This window comes from Porites lutea, chromosome 13, assembly GCF_958299795.1.
Source record: "Porites lutea chromosome 13, jaPorLute2.1, whole genome shotgun sequence".
Classification (NCBI taxonomy): domain Eukaryota; kingdom Metazoa; phylum Cnidaria; class Anthozoa; order Scleractinia; family Poritidae; genus Porites; species Porites lutea.
The window spans coordinates 10,635,538-10,648,248 of NC_133213.1; the positions used below are offsets into that span (position 1 = coordinate 10,635,538).

Here is a 12,711-nt window from a genome sequence, read left to right on the forward strand (position 1 = left end):
AAATATAACAGAGAAATATTTTAATCCAGGAGATTTTCCAAAGTCACGTTTCTTTTCTTCTCGGGAAGGGAGGGACTTTAGGGGTACCGAGCTCAACCCGCAAACTAAAATATACACAACAATGACAACAATAAAAGAAAATAGAGGAAACCGCGATTAAAGCCATGGCCGTTCTTTTGATCCTGGGCAACCCTCAACGACTATTATTTTCCTTAAATGGAGTAGTGCTTATTAGTCACATTGACCTCTAAAATCATGAACCAGAAGTATTTTAAGAACTATTTAGGAGCAGGTAGTACAGTCGGTTAGAACTCATGGACACTTCGAGCGTTAAACTTAATATGCAAAGCAACCATGCGTATATGTAACAGAGAAATATTTTAGTCTACGAGATTTTCCACAGTCACGTTTCCATTCTTCTCGGGAAGGGAGGGACTTTAGGGGTACCGAGCTCAACCCGCAAACCAAGACAACTCAGGATGACAACAATAAACGAAAATAGAGGAAACCGCGATTAAAGCAATGGCCATTCTTTTGATCGTGGGCAACCCACAACTTGTATTATTCTCAGGCAAATGAATCAGCGTTATTTAGTCACATTCATCCTCTAAAATCATGAACCAGAAGTATTTTAACTTCCTTAATTCCCTCGAGGGTTATTGAATGTGGTCAACAACTGGGAGTAGGGATTAGTTAGTCCGTGTAGCTTTAAGTACCTTTAAATACCCGTAAAACGAGCACTGAAGAAGAGAGAGGAGTGAAATGAGCGCAATGTTGACCTTAGGTTTGTCAGTTGAAGTACTGTTACGAGTTACCAACTAAGAAAAAGACCTTTACCTAGAACCTCTTTTGACGTCGTAATAAGGAAAAAGAAAAATACAAATTGGCGCAAAGAATAGTTAATCGAGACTGCAAAAACAGCAAAAAAAAAAAAAAATTGTGCTCAATGTTGCATAAAAATTCACTTTTAACCTGCATGTTTAGCCGCCAAATTTGAGTTTCTAGTGTAAGAATGTCTTCAGAGTATTATATAAATACTGAAACGGTGTTATGTGTGGTTCTAGGCAGATTGATTGCCAGATTTAATTTATACTCTCATCACGAAGTTTGAATCAGAAATCTCACTAGTTCGCTGCGCTCACTCTTCCGATTTCGAAAACACGTGCTTTATAATGAAACCATATATTTCAAAACTGGTCTATTTATCGTATTAGTACTCAAATGATTTTTTTTTTTCTACATTTATTGGTGATAAACTTCATAAAGATATAACAACATGTACACCTTTTTTAATTCATAGATTTTTAGGTCTAAAAATGTGACATGCTGTTCCAGAGTGTGGGCCCGTATTGCTTGTACTAGCTCGGTGTTGGATCGCCACAGGTTACAGGTACTGAGAACAAAACAAAGAATAACATGAGAATAGTGTTCCTTTGCATCACAATTCAATCAACTGGCAATTACCAAAAATCATCAAACACTGGCTTGACTATTGGTAAAAACATAAACGACAAACAAGAAATCAACCCAGCATCAAACAAGTACCAAGGAAAAAAAATGAAGTCGAAGGTCAGTCTCAAAGACAGTCCAGTGCTAACTCACATTTAACCTTGAACCCCGCAGGTACCCTTATCTTTTTCTAGAATATTATTTAAGGACAGCTTTTACGAGTAAGTTTTGACAATATTCGTAAGCTCACGAAAGCTGTTTGATATTCCAAGAGAGGCAAGAGCACAGAAGCTTAACTCTGAAAGCGACCGGGCCAGGTTGCTAGTGCACTTATAATCCCTCACCCTGATAAGGCGATTTTCTGTCCTTTTTTAGAAATAGAAAGACACATCAAATCGCCCAGACTACTCACCCTCTCCCCCTAAAGCAATGCTTTTATAAGATCAGTGGGCAAACAGCTCAACAGCCAATGGCCTGGTTTGAAATGATTTGATTGGTCCAGCCCACCTTAGATGTATCTTTCATTCACCTCGCGTGCTTGCAGTTTCATTACATTTGACAATTTCACGCAGTTGAAACGTGTACCTAGTTCAACACGTATAAGACTGTGCACGAGTTTTCACGTATCAGCTACTGGAGTATTGACAACTAGAGCATAAACTAATAGCTTCCTTAAAGATTTTATGCGGGTTTAGCAAGACTAATTAAGAGGGTGGAACGTGACACCTCTTAGCCTCTCTGCTTCCATTGTTCGTTCCTTGTCTCGATCACTTCATTCATGCACTGACATTTTGCCCACTTGACTAGGGACCTTAGGATCCGACGAGGACGACAACAACGAGATTTTCCAAAAAATGGAATATAGGTTTAATTACCAAATCGAAAGCTCTGCACTTGCATAACACATTTTCGTACATTTTTTTACTGTCGCTGCACGACTACCATGTGGAAATGCCCTATTTATGTTTTATAGAGGACATAAACAAGCGATGATGAAATTTTCTTTCTGTTTCTGAACTTTTTTAGGCTTCTTAAAAATTCAGTTCTAAGGAAATGAGTTGGAATAATCGCGATGAAGATTGAAAGAACGAGAGTTCCCTGTTTAAGCGACGTTTAGAGGGCCTTCGCCTTCTTTGGATTTTAAAGTCTCTACTGACTACAAAGAGACTTCTTGTAGTCTCAAGCAGGGCAATCCGGTTAAAGCACGTTTTCTAAGCTGTACTTGATATCTTACTTTTGCATTTGCATGTTACTCCAAATTGCGTTATGTCTTGGTCTTGGTATATTGGTACTGAGTGAGGAGGACATTGTACATTGCCTATCTCAGGACAAAATTTATCATCGCACGATATATGGCGACGGCGGCAAACCCAGACGTCCGTACAATCCTTCACAAAGACTTCCCAATCTTTATAAACCTTGTTGGTTATTGAGTCAGTGCAATCATCTGTTATACCCCACTAAAAAATGGAAAATGTTTTGGTTATTTTCTAGGTTGTTTTATTATTATTATTATTATTATTATTATTATTATTATTATTATTATTCTTTATTTTTATTTATTTATTTATTTATTTTTTCATGATACGTGTTTCAACGTAAACGTCCTTAGTTTTTAAAACAGAGAAGAAGATTCGTGGTAGTGCCTGCGTATCCCGACTGCGTAGTTATGCGTCGAATAAAGTACGACCAAATAAAGTAAAAAGGTATATCATTTTGCTTTCTGGAATTTTTTAACGCTCGGAAATTCGGCATGGGATTTTATTGGGGTTAATTTCTGGCCCAGGCATCTGTTTGGGTTTTGCTGGAAGGCTAAGGGTTTTTGGGTTTTGATTTTTGCCCCCGTTCTGTCATCCCCGTCACTTGATATCCGGAGTCCCCAACCCCACCCCTACGTTAGGAAAACTTTGATTACAAGCTCTTGCCTTTTGCAGCGCGACGTTTCACAAAAATGGCCAGAAATCTATACGTGGAATTTTGAGATCCAACCGATCTATCAAGCCATCGGTCTCCACTCTTGGTAAAAGAATACGCGCTTCCAAAGCAATTCACAAAAATTAAGAAGAAAGGGCTAAAACTGACGTATATACTTACGCCAGCGCGAGCGTCTACTGACTTGCTAATAAAAGCAAGAAGGGCAAAATGGCAAAAAACGGTAATGATTCCTTTTTCAACCATCCTGAAAGAATACAAAGGAAGAAGAATTAGAGACCCTCTGCCTATACAAACACTGTAAATTTTCAGGATTCGTGCTCTGGTACGTACTAACACCGAGCCGGGGACACTTGCAAAAACGCAACTGCGGCCTCAGTGAATTTGGGTGATCGAACGTGCGACCCAAGCGCAAAATGGCTCAGTATGTTTGTTGTTTAATACAATCACTGAAAAATGTCCATGGAAACCTTCCCGAGCAATCAGATGGACACCTGAAGCGATTTAAGACGTGACAAAGAGACCATTTGCTTGGAAGTTGGAAATATAATTTTTCACAAAAAAATGATCATGATGCCGTGCAGTTAATGACTACAAACCCAAATAAAGAGAAAAGGGGAAATCAGTGGTAATATGTTCTTTCCATGTAGAAATAGAAAATTTACCAGGATTACACCGCTAACCTAGTGTGCCTTCACAGTAATAATGGCCATTTTTACACTATAGACGTTGAAGTCGTCTATACGCATTTAACGTCTGAGACTTCAAAGCCTTCTGGTGTACACGGCAACATTGATGAAACAGAGTTTTCTGAAAAAACGAAGACCAAACAATGACACTTCCCACTCGTTCCTGGGACAGTTAGGCATAAATTCGTCTCAGCTAATCGTTTGAGACGTTTAAATCGTCTTTTAAGTGGGTCTGAACGATGCTCTAGGAGACGATGTTCACGGTCGTCATCGTTAAATGCTTCTTTCATTTTTACTGTTTTTGTATAAAAAGTTGAAGTCATCTTAGGGCGACTTTAAAGTCTTGAATGGTTTTATCGTCTCTAGCATAATAACGCCCATTCAATAACTAGTGAACGAGTTGCGTGTGATATCCGACAGATTGATAAACGGACTGATTAACTCATACTGTCATCACCTATACAATAACATAACAGCAAACCGTTGTTTCTCAATTCAGTTATTGTATCGTTGCTAAATGAGTATTTACCACTTACTTTCGCTACACATTCATGTCAAAAAATCCAACGTATTTGTGGCTATTTTTCTCGCAGCTACAGATAGTTTACGCCAACTGATTTAATGTGTGGTCATTGAAATACTGTGGTGTGGTCGTTGAACTGTTGTGTAGTTATTGAACCAAAGAAAAAAAACTAATGTGTGGTTATTGAACTGTCGTGTAGTTATTGAACTAACGAAAAAGCTCTTTGTGAAACTCATTTCTAAAATCGTGCATAATTTAAAGAAGGATTCAGACAAGTTTTGAGATAGAATCACAAATGACTCTTGACGTTGTTTAGTTGGAACATTTTCGTATATACGGTACCAGAGTTCAAAGATTTTCACACGTTCTTGTTAAATTGATCTGTTATTATGGTTGGAACAGGCTGATAGTTGATAAAAATCACAAAAAAGAGACATTTTTCTCGTTCCTGTTTAATGTTACCTTTAAAATCGCTATTTACGTACATCGAAAGTACTTCTTCAAACGTTACATCACTGGATTCAATTCGATTCTTAGCTAGGTGTAGTTGAGAGGTAATTTTCGAAGACGTTACTTTCGGGCAATAAATTTCACATTGATTGTTGTTAATATCTTTGCTACTCGTTTCAGAATTGGGCTTTTGGTGTGGAACTCAGGGCGTTGTATTGTTCTCAATTATCGCAACTTTTTATTTATTTAACATTACTCACTAGAAAGGATTGTCCGTTAAAACCTCACGGAACTAAGGGTATAACCGACTTTACACCCGCGACCCACGAATCAGTATTAGTTACTCCCATGAAAACTAAGTATGATCATGTTGTAAAACACTGCCATAAATACAGTTACATATTCGTATTTACCTCATTCCGATCCCGTTAAAACACTTAAGCTGTTCTTTTTTTTTTTTTTAAGGGCGATATAGGACAATTAATCCCACTCACCTGAAGTGACTTACGTAAACTTAACGCACTCAGCGATAGTAAGAAATGAATCAAACGGCTTCAACAAAAAGTTAAGTCAGTTAAAGTCAATTCATTATAATCTATTGACCATTTTTGTTTGCACAAATGGACTCAAACATTTACGTAATAAATTTCTGTGGAAGTGAACATATGGTATCAAGCACTTTAATTTATCACACTTATTCTTATACCCACTTCCACAACCTTGAATGGCCTGTATATGAGGAAAATGGTAAGAAGATGAATGTTGATCACAGAAGCTGCAGGTTACAGGGACTGATGAATATAGAGGTTTAGTGGCGAAGAAACCAAGACAACAATGACAACAATAAACGAAAATGGAGCAAACCGTGATTAAAGCCATGGCCGTTCTTTAATCGTGGGCAGCCCACAACGAGTAAAACTATTATTTTCCTTTAATGAAGAAGTGCTTTTTAGTCACATTGACTAAAAATACGAATCAAACTGCAATAATAGTAAGTAAAACGTTAACTTAAATCGATTTTATTTAAAGACATTTCGATATGAATAAAAGACATTTTATGTTTGCACAAATATGGCGTCAAACTTCAATAAAAATAGTTATGTGGAAACGAACATATTGTAACGCCACGATTCCCAGTTAAAACACGGCGTTAAGAGAACAACACATGTTTAATCTACTATTCACTCGTCTTACAATCATTTCTTCGCACATGGTTATTACGCCATCTCACGTGACTTACTTAGAGGGGTACCCGCGGGGATTGCCTCGCGCTACACTACTCCCCCCCTACTTAAGCACTGTCCCAGTGCTGGTCCACTATTTCGCAGATCGTTTCCGAAAACAACTTCAATTAAACGCAACAGATCAAGTCTCAAATGTTCATTCATCAACGTGCCAAGCGTCTACAGTTCTTAGGTAATGGAGGGCATTAACTTATAATTGTCTAGTTGCCTAGACTGTCCTATAATGCTAAACAGTCCCTGAACATTTCAGGTTAATCAGTCGCCCAAGTTCCGAATCGACTTGGTGGCTTCCGCTGCCTTGACGGTCTCCCACAAACACTTGAATAAATCCCAGGTAAACCTTGTACAGTCGACTCAGCTGTTTGACAGCCAACACCTGCCTGGTTAAGGTCATGTGCAACAGAGGTCGTCAATCTCGCACGAGGCTTAGGTTTCCTCACATCCTCAGGCTTGTCACCGCTATCATCCCCAATGAAATCAGCATTCTGGAGTCTCGGGGGAACATCATCCTTGTCTGCTTCCGTAGATTCCGTTTCGTCGCGCTCAGCTCCCTCTCTCACGTTAACCGGAGCTGACTGTCCCTCGTCGACGCAATTTGAATCCACAACCGATGTCTTTCTCCCCTCTCCTCTTGGGCTCGATAACCGCGTCTGCCTTTTCGGAATCCATCTCTCCAGTGGGGGTCCCAGGTAAGGCTTTAATCTGTCTGAGTGAACGACCTTAGGTTTGGCCTTTCGGCCCTTCTGAATACGGTACACCACATCCGATAGCACCGATATTACAAGGTAGGGTCCTTCCCAAGGACAGTCAAGTTTGGCGTTTCTCCCCTTCTTCCTCCGAACGTTATGCAGCCAAACAGAATCACCAATAACAAATGGTCTCCCAGAAAGCCGTTTGTCATAGTTCCGCTTCTGCCGTACAGCTGCCTTGTTCAAATGACGCCTGGCCAAATCATGCGCACTAGCCAATCTCTTTTGAACAGCTTGTGCATAGTCCGTCTTGAGTGGTGATGCATCAGGCGGTCTCTCAGTTATTACATCCAGGGGAACCTCCAGTTCCCTACCCAACATCAAGAGGTTAGGTGAAACCCCGGTTGACTCATGAACAGCACCACGATAGGCCATCATGCAAGTTGGAAGTTGTAGATCCCAGTCTGTCTGGTCTTGCTGGATCTTCCCACGTAACATTTCAATGAGGGTTCTGTTAAAACGCTCCACCTGTCCGTCAGACTGGGGATGCAGGGGAGTGGTGCGGGTCTTCTCAATGTCTAACAGCCTGCAGACTTCAGCAAACACCCTTGACTCAAAGTTAGTTCCTTGGTCGCTATGAAGCTGACGGGGTACACCGAAGCGACAAATGAACTCGCTCACAAGCTTCTCTGCAACAGAGGTGGCCTCCTGGTTGGGTATTGGATAACTCTCAGTCCATTTAGTGAAATAGTCACTAACCACGAGTATAAATTTGTTCTTTCGCGGGGTTTCTGGCAGTGGGCCAAGAATGTCAATCGCGATTCGTTCCATGGGAGCTCCCACCACGTACTGCTTTAACGGAGCACGACGTTTGCGTCCCCAGGTCTTCTTAGACCCACAGACATGGCACCTGGCTACCAATCTGTGAACTGCATAAGTAAGTCCTGGCCAGTAATAACGAGATTGAAGGGCGCCTAGGGTCTTTCGTATACCACGATGACTTGCAGTCGTATGACTATGATGAGCTTCAAGGGCGGCCTGTCGAAGACTCTCGGGAAGAATGACCTGGTCAATAATCTGATCACCTCCGTCACTTTCCCATCTGCGGCAAAGTACACGGTTTCTGAAGAGCAGCCGGTCCCACTGTGGCCACAAGGTCTTCACAGCACAACTCTGAGGCGACACATCTTCCCACAATGGTTTTTCCTTGCCGGCTTCCTTCCAACCAATAATAAACTTGAGATCAAAGTCAGCTTCCTGTTGTTCCCTCACGAAAGTTGAAGTCCAGGTTGGTTCTAACTTGACAGTGGCACAACGAGCACCAACAGGTTCTTCACAATTCACAGTTTGTTTGATGTCCTGGCAAGGGACATGCATCACGGTCTGAACACCCACATCAACAGATGACGCTCGCTCCTGTGACTTCCAACCCTTACACCACTTACAACGGACATCACATGGTCTACGGGAAAGTGCATCAGCATTCAGATGTCGCTGTCCTGGTCGATACTGGATCTCGAAGTCGAAAGTACTCAAGTAATCCATCCAACGTGCAAGCTGTCCCTCGGGATCTTTGGCCTGGACGACAAAACGCAAAGGGGCATGATCAGTTCGAATGCAGAATCTTGTACCTTGTAGGTAATGCCGGTGTTGCTTAACAAACTCAACGATTGCCAAGAGCTCACGACGCGTCACACAATAGTTCCTTTCAGACTTGGACAATGTCCGACTTGCAAACGCAATGGGTTTTTCGACCCCGTCCTGAAACTGTGACAACACTGCCCCAATGCCATGGTCTGACGCATCGGTGTCTAGCACAAACTTTCCCTCCCTAGTAGGGTAGGCTAGGACTCTACCGCACGTAAGTAAACCCTTCAGGCTGTCAAAAGCCAGCTGACATTGCTCTGTCCAAGCAAATTCCGCCTTGGCTTCCGTTAGCTTGTACAACGGCTTAGCTATGGTCGAGAAATCAGGGATGAACCGGCGGTAATAAGAGGCAAGTCCAAGGAAACTTTTGACCTCCGTGCTGTTTTCTGGGGTAGGCCAGGTGCGAACTTGCTCCACCTTTTCAGGGTCTGCAGCAATGCCTTCTTCCGTGACCACATGTCCGAGGTACGAAACCCGTTTCTGGAAGAGAAAAGACTTCTTTGGCTTAAGTTTTAGTCCTGCCCTGGCTAGTCGCTCGAACACCTCTTTCAACCGCTCTAATTCCTCTTCAAACGTGCGTCCCATAACTATCACATCATCAAGATAGATCAAACAAATCTTCCAATGTAGGCCCTTCAAAACAAGTTCCATCAGTCTGGCAAAGGTGCTGGGTGCGTTGCAGAGGCCGAAAGGCATCACGGTCCACTCATACAGGCCGCTCGAAGTTACAAATGCTGCCTTCTCCTGGGTGCCCGCATCCATCGCCACTTGCCAATAACCTGAGGCAAGATCCAAAGTTGAGAACCATCGGGAACCACTCAAAGCAGCAAGAGAATCATCAACCCGAGGCAAGGGGAAGGCATCCTTTATCGTCACTGCGTTAAGCTGGCGGTAGTCCACGCACAGCCTTTGGCTACCGTCCTTTTTGGTTGCTAGCACAACCGGAAAAGACCAGGGGCTGGACGATTCCATCACCTTGCCCTGCTGTAGGAGGTTAGTGACTTGTCGTTCTATCTCATCATGTTTCCACGGTGAAGTTCGCCGGGGTTGAATTCGGATTGGAAGAGCATTGCCCGTATCGATTCTGTGCTGGACCATGTGCGTGGTGCCTAAGTCCCCGTCTGAAATTGAGAACACATGCTGGTAATTGAATAGCAACCCCTGCAGTCTCTCAGTTTCACTGTCAGTTAAATTATCGGTGCTTCTCCCAAGTAGTTCCTGCAAGGCCTTCGGTAGAGTCATATCGACTGCTCCTTGTGACACATGTTCATTTATTACTCTAGCTTGGCCCATAGCACCGTCATGGTTCTCTTGATTAAGCTCTAGTGAGGTGACATCAGTAACTGGCTTAGCAAGGGCAATCACAGTCTCAGCAGCCAAATGAAACACTTCATTAGAAACATTGAAAACACGTAAGGGGACCACCCTGTCCTCCGTAACATCAACCAGAGTCCTTGCAACATAAAGTCCCTTTTGTTGCAAATGTGAGTTCAGACATGGTTCTAACAATCGCGTGCCTAATTGAGACGACTGTGGGTCTAAGTTAAATGAACGCTTGTGAACAAGGACTGGGACAATCACCTCAGTGTTAGGTTCAATCATGGTTGACCGTCGAACCATACATCTGGAACTAAGGGGTTGGTTCTTGAAATCAGAACAATCAAACACTTCGCCATTAATTGACAGTTGGTTTGTCGCACTGTCAATACGGGAATCAACTTGTGACAGGAAGTACATACCCAAAATGCCCTCATCCTCAATCTCAGCAACAATTACATGCATTTGAAACTCGCTGTTACCAAGGCGCATGACAACATGTCCCACACCATAAGTTTTCGCTTGTTGACCATTAACAAGAGCAATGGCAGAATTTTCTGAACTCAAACTGAACTTAACGCTAGCAGGTAAAGAATTATAAACCTCGAACGACAAAACTGAACGTGCGGCACCAGTGTCTATCAACCACATGACACGAGATCCTCCAAGAAAGCCTGGCAAGTAAAGGCCTCGTGACTTTTCATTGACATGTGACCGTTCCATGGGTGTATTAGGACATGTCATTTCCTGGTTTGGCAATTGCTGAGAGAATGCATTGTTCACATCAGTACCACTTGTGGGGCCAACATCACTCGCATTTAGGCATCCCCCTGGCCCGTGGGCGACACCCTGCGGCCGTTTCCCGAGCCCGGGTTGGCTCGGTCAAGTGACTTGTACTTTGGGCAGTTACGACGATAATGGCCAAATTCTTTACAATTCCAGCATTGAACATTGCGGTTGGAGTAACGTGAAGGAGGTAACCGCTGTTGGCTACCAGAGGTGTTCAAAGAGAGCGACTTGGAGAGCTGCTGTATCTGCTCAACTAACTGTTGCATAGCAACTTGCTGAGTCTCCTGACGTTGTTGTTGCACTCGAATGTCAGAACGTAACATATCCAGCTGAGCTTTAAGCAAATCAGGCTCTTTATCAACTTCATCCACAGAGCGAACATGAAGAGCGCTTCTCCGCTCGTCTCCATCCACGAGACGAAACGCCTCAAGTTCACAAGCCAGCGACATGGCGTCATCTAAGGTGCGAGGTTTATCTCTACGTAATTTAAGCCTGTCGTCTCGATCCTTGAGTGCATCAATGAAGTGCTGAACGGCAAATCTTTCTTGAGTGACCGGAGATAAGTCCTGATAAGCTAAACTTGACAGAGAGCGAATATCTGCAGCAAGAGCTTGAACACTTTCGTTTTCCAGTTGGCGACGGTTATGAAGGCGTACTTGGTGTAACTCACGCTGCTTTTCAACACCAAACCGAAGCTCCAATTTTTCAACAATTTTGGCGTAAGTTCGACAATCGCTATCAGACATACCATTAAGCACCTTTTGGGCTTCTCCTCGAAGGCCTGCAGCAAGAAATAGAGCGGCTTCTTCTTGGTTCCAACCATTAACAACAGAGCAACGCTCAAAGTGTTTCAAATAATCACGTAGCGACTGAGTACCATCATAATCCGCAGGATTTTTAATAGGCTTGCTTAACTTCGGGCGGTGTGTAAACAAATCAGTAAAGTAAGTATCCTGTTGACTCTCCGATGCGAACGGGTTTTTGGAGCGAAATCGGTGACTTGCAACGCTATCATGTACTGACGGATCCAGCGGCGATGCAAACAAGCTCGCTGATAGAAATTGCCGACCTGGACTCTCCACATGCATTGATGAGTCTACAGATGAAACAGACTTTGATGTAAATGGGTTTCCCGCTTTAAAAGGATTAGCTGGCGTTGAACAACTCATTCCTTTAAATCCTGAATCCACAAGTGAGTTTTCCGCCATTGCAAACGGGCGAGACCACGATAGCAAACACACGAAGAGACTTTGGATGAAAAACAACGGAGGGCGATGAAACTCAGTCACGCAAACCATGAAAATATCGCCATTGAACACATATATCCGTGAAGTTCGTCGTTGTTTACCGCTGCCACCAGTGTAACGCCACGATTCCCAGTTAAAACACGGCGTTAAGAGAACAACACATGTTTAATCTACTATTCACTCGTCTTACAATCATTTCTTCGCACATGGTTATTACGCCATCTCACGTGACTTACTTAGAGGGGTGCCCGCGGGGATTGCCTCGCGCTACAATATGGTATCGATCATGACGCAAATTTATGACGACCAAACCCGGCCCATAAACCTCTTTGGCTTGTATGTTTTGTTTTCCCAATACATGTCATGAGATAATACCCTATATAGAGAACTGTTTCATTCAAATTTTGTCTTATTCACGCGCATATCTACGCGTAATTTATGAAAAGACAAAGAGTCAGCTTCCCCTGGGACCTCTATCGGAAAAACAAATTATAATATACAAGCTGAAGAGTTCTATTCACACCGGAATTATTTTATTTATGCGTAATGCAACCGGGGAAGGGGCTCCAGAGGTTCCCTAGCTTCTATAGCTTTAAAACCGCTCATGACACGACCACCAAAACTCCACAGAGGAACGTACTTTGCAACAGCTAGGTTTAACTAGATTGACACTATGACGTTATTTGAGGTTTTTTGGCGTATTATGACGTCACGTCACGTTGTGAATTGTCAGTA

The 12,711-nt window shown here is 42.7% G+C and overlaps 1 long non-coding RNA gene across 1 annotated transcript; it reads right to left on the reverse strand.

The window, feature by feature from the left end:
• Positions 1-2,684: 2,684 nt before the first annotated feature.
• Positions 2,685-5,612, reverse strand: LOC140923320 (uncharacterized). Its single transcript, XR_012164149.1, has 3 exons — positions 5,538-5,612; positions 3,544-3,628; positions 2,685-2,909 (listed from the first exon to the last, which is right to left on the reverse strand). It is a non-coding gene; the product is annotated as an uncharacterized lncRNA (long non-coding RNA).
• Positions 5,613-12,711: the final 7,099 nt, after the last annotated feature.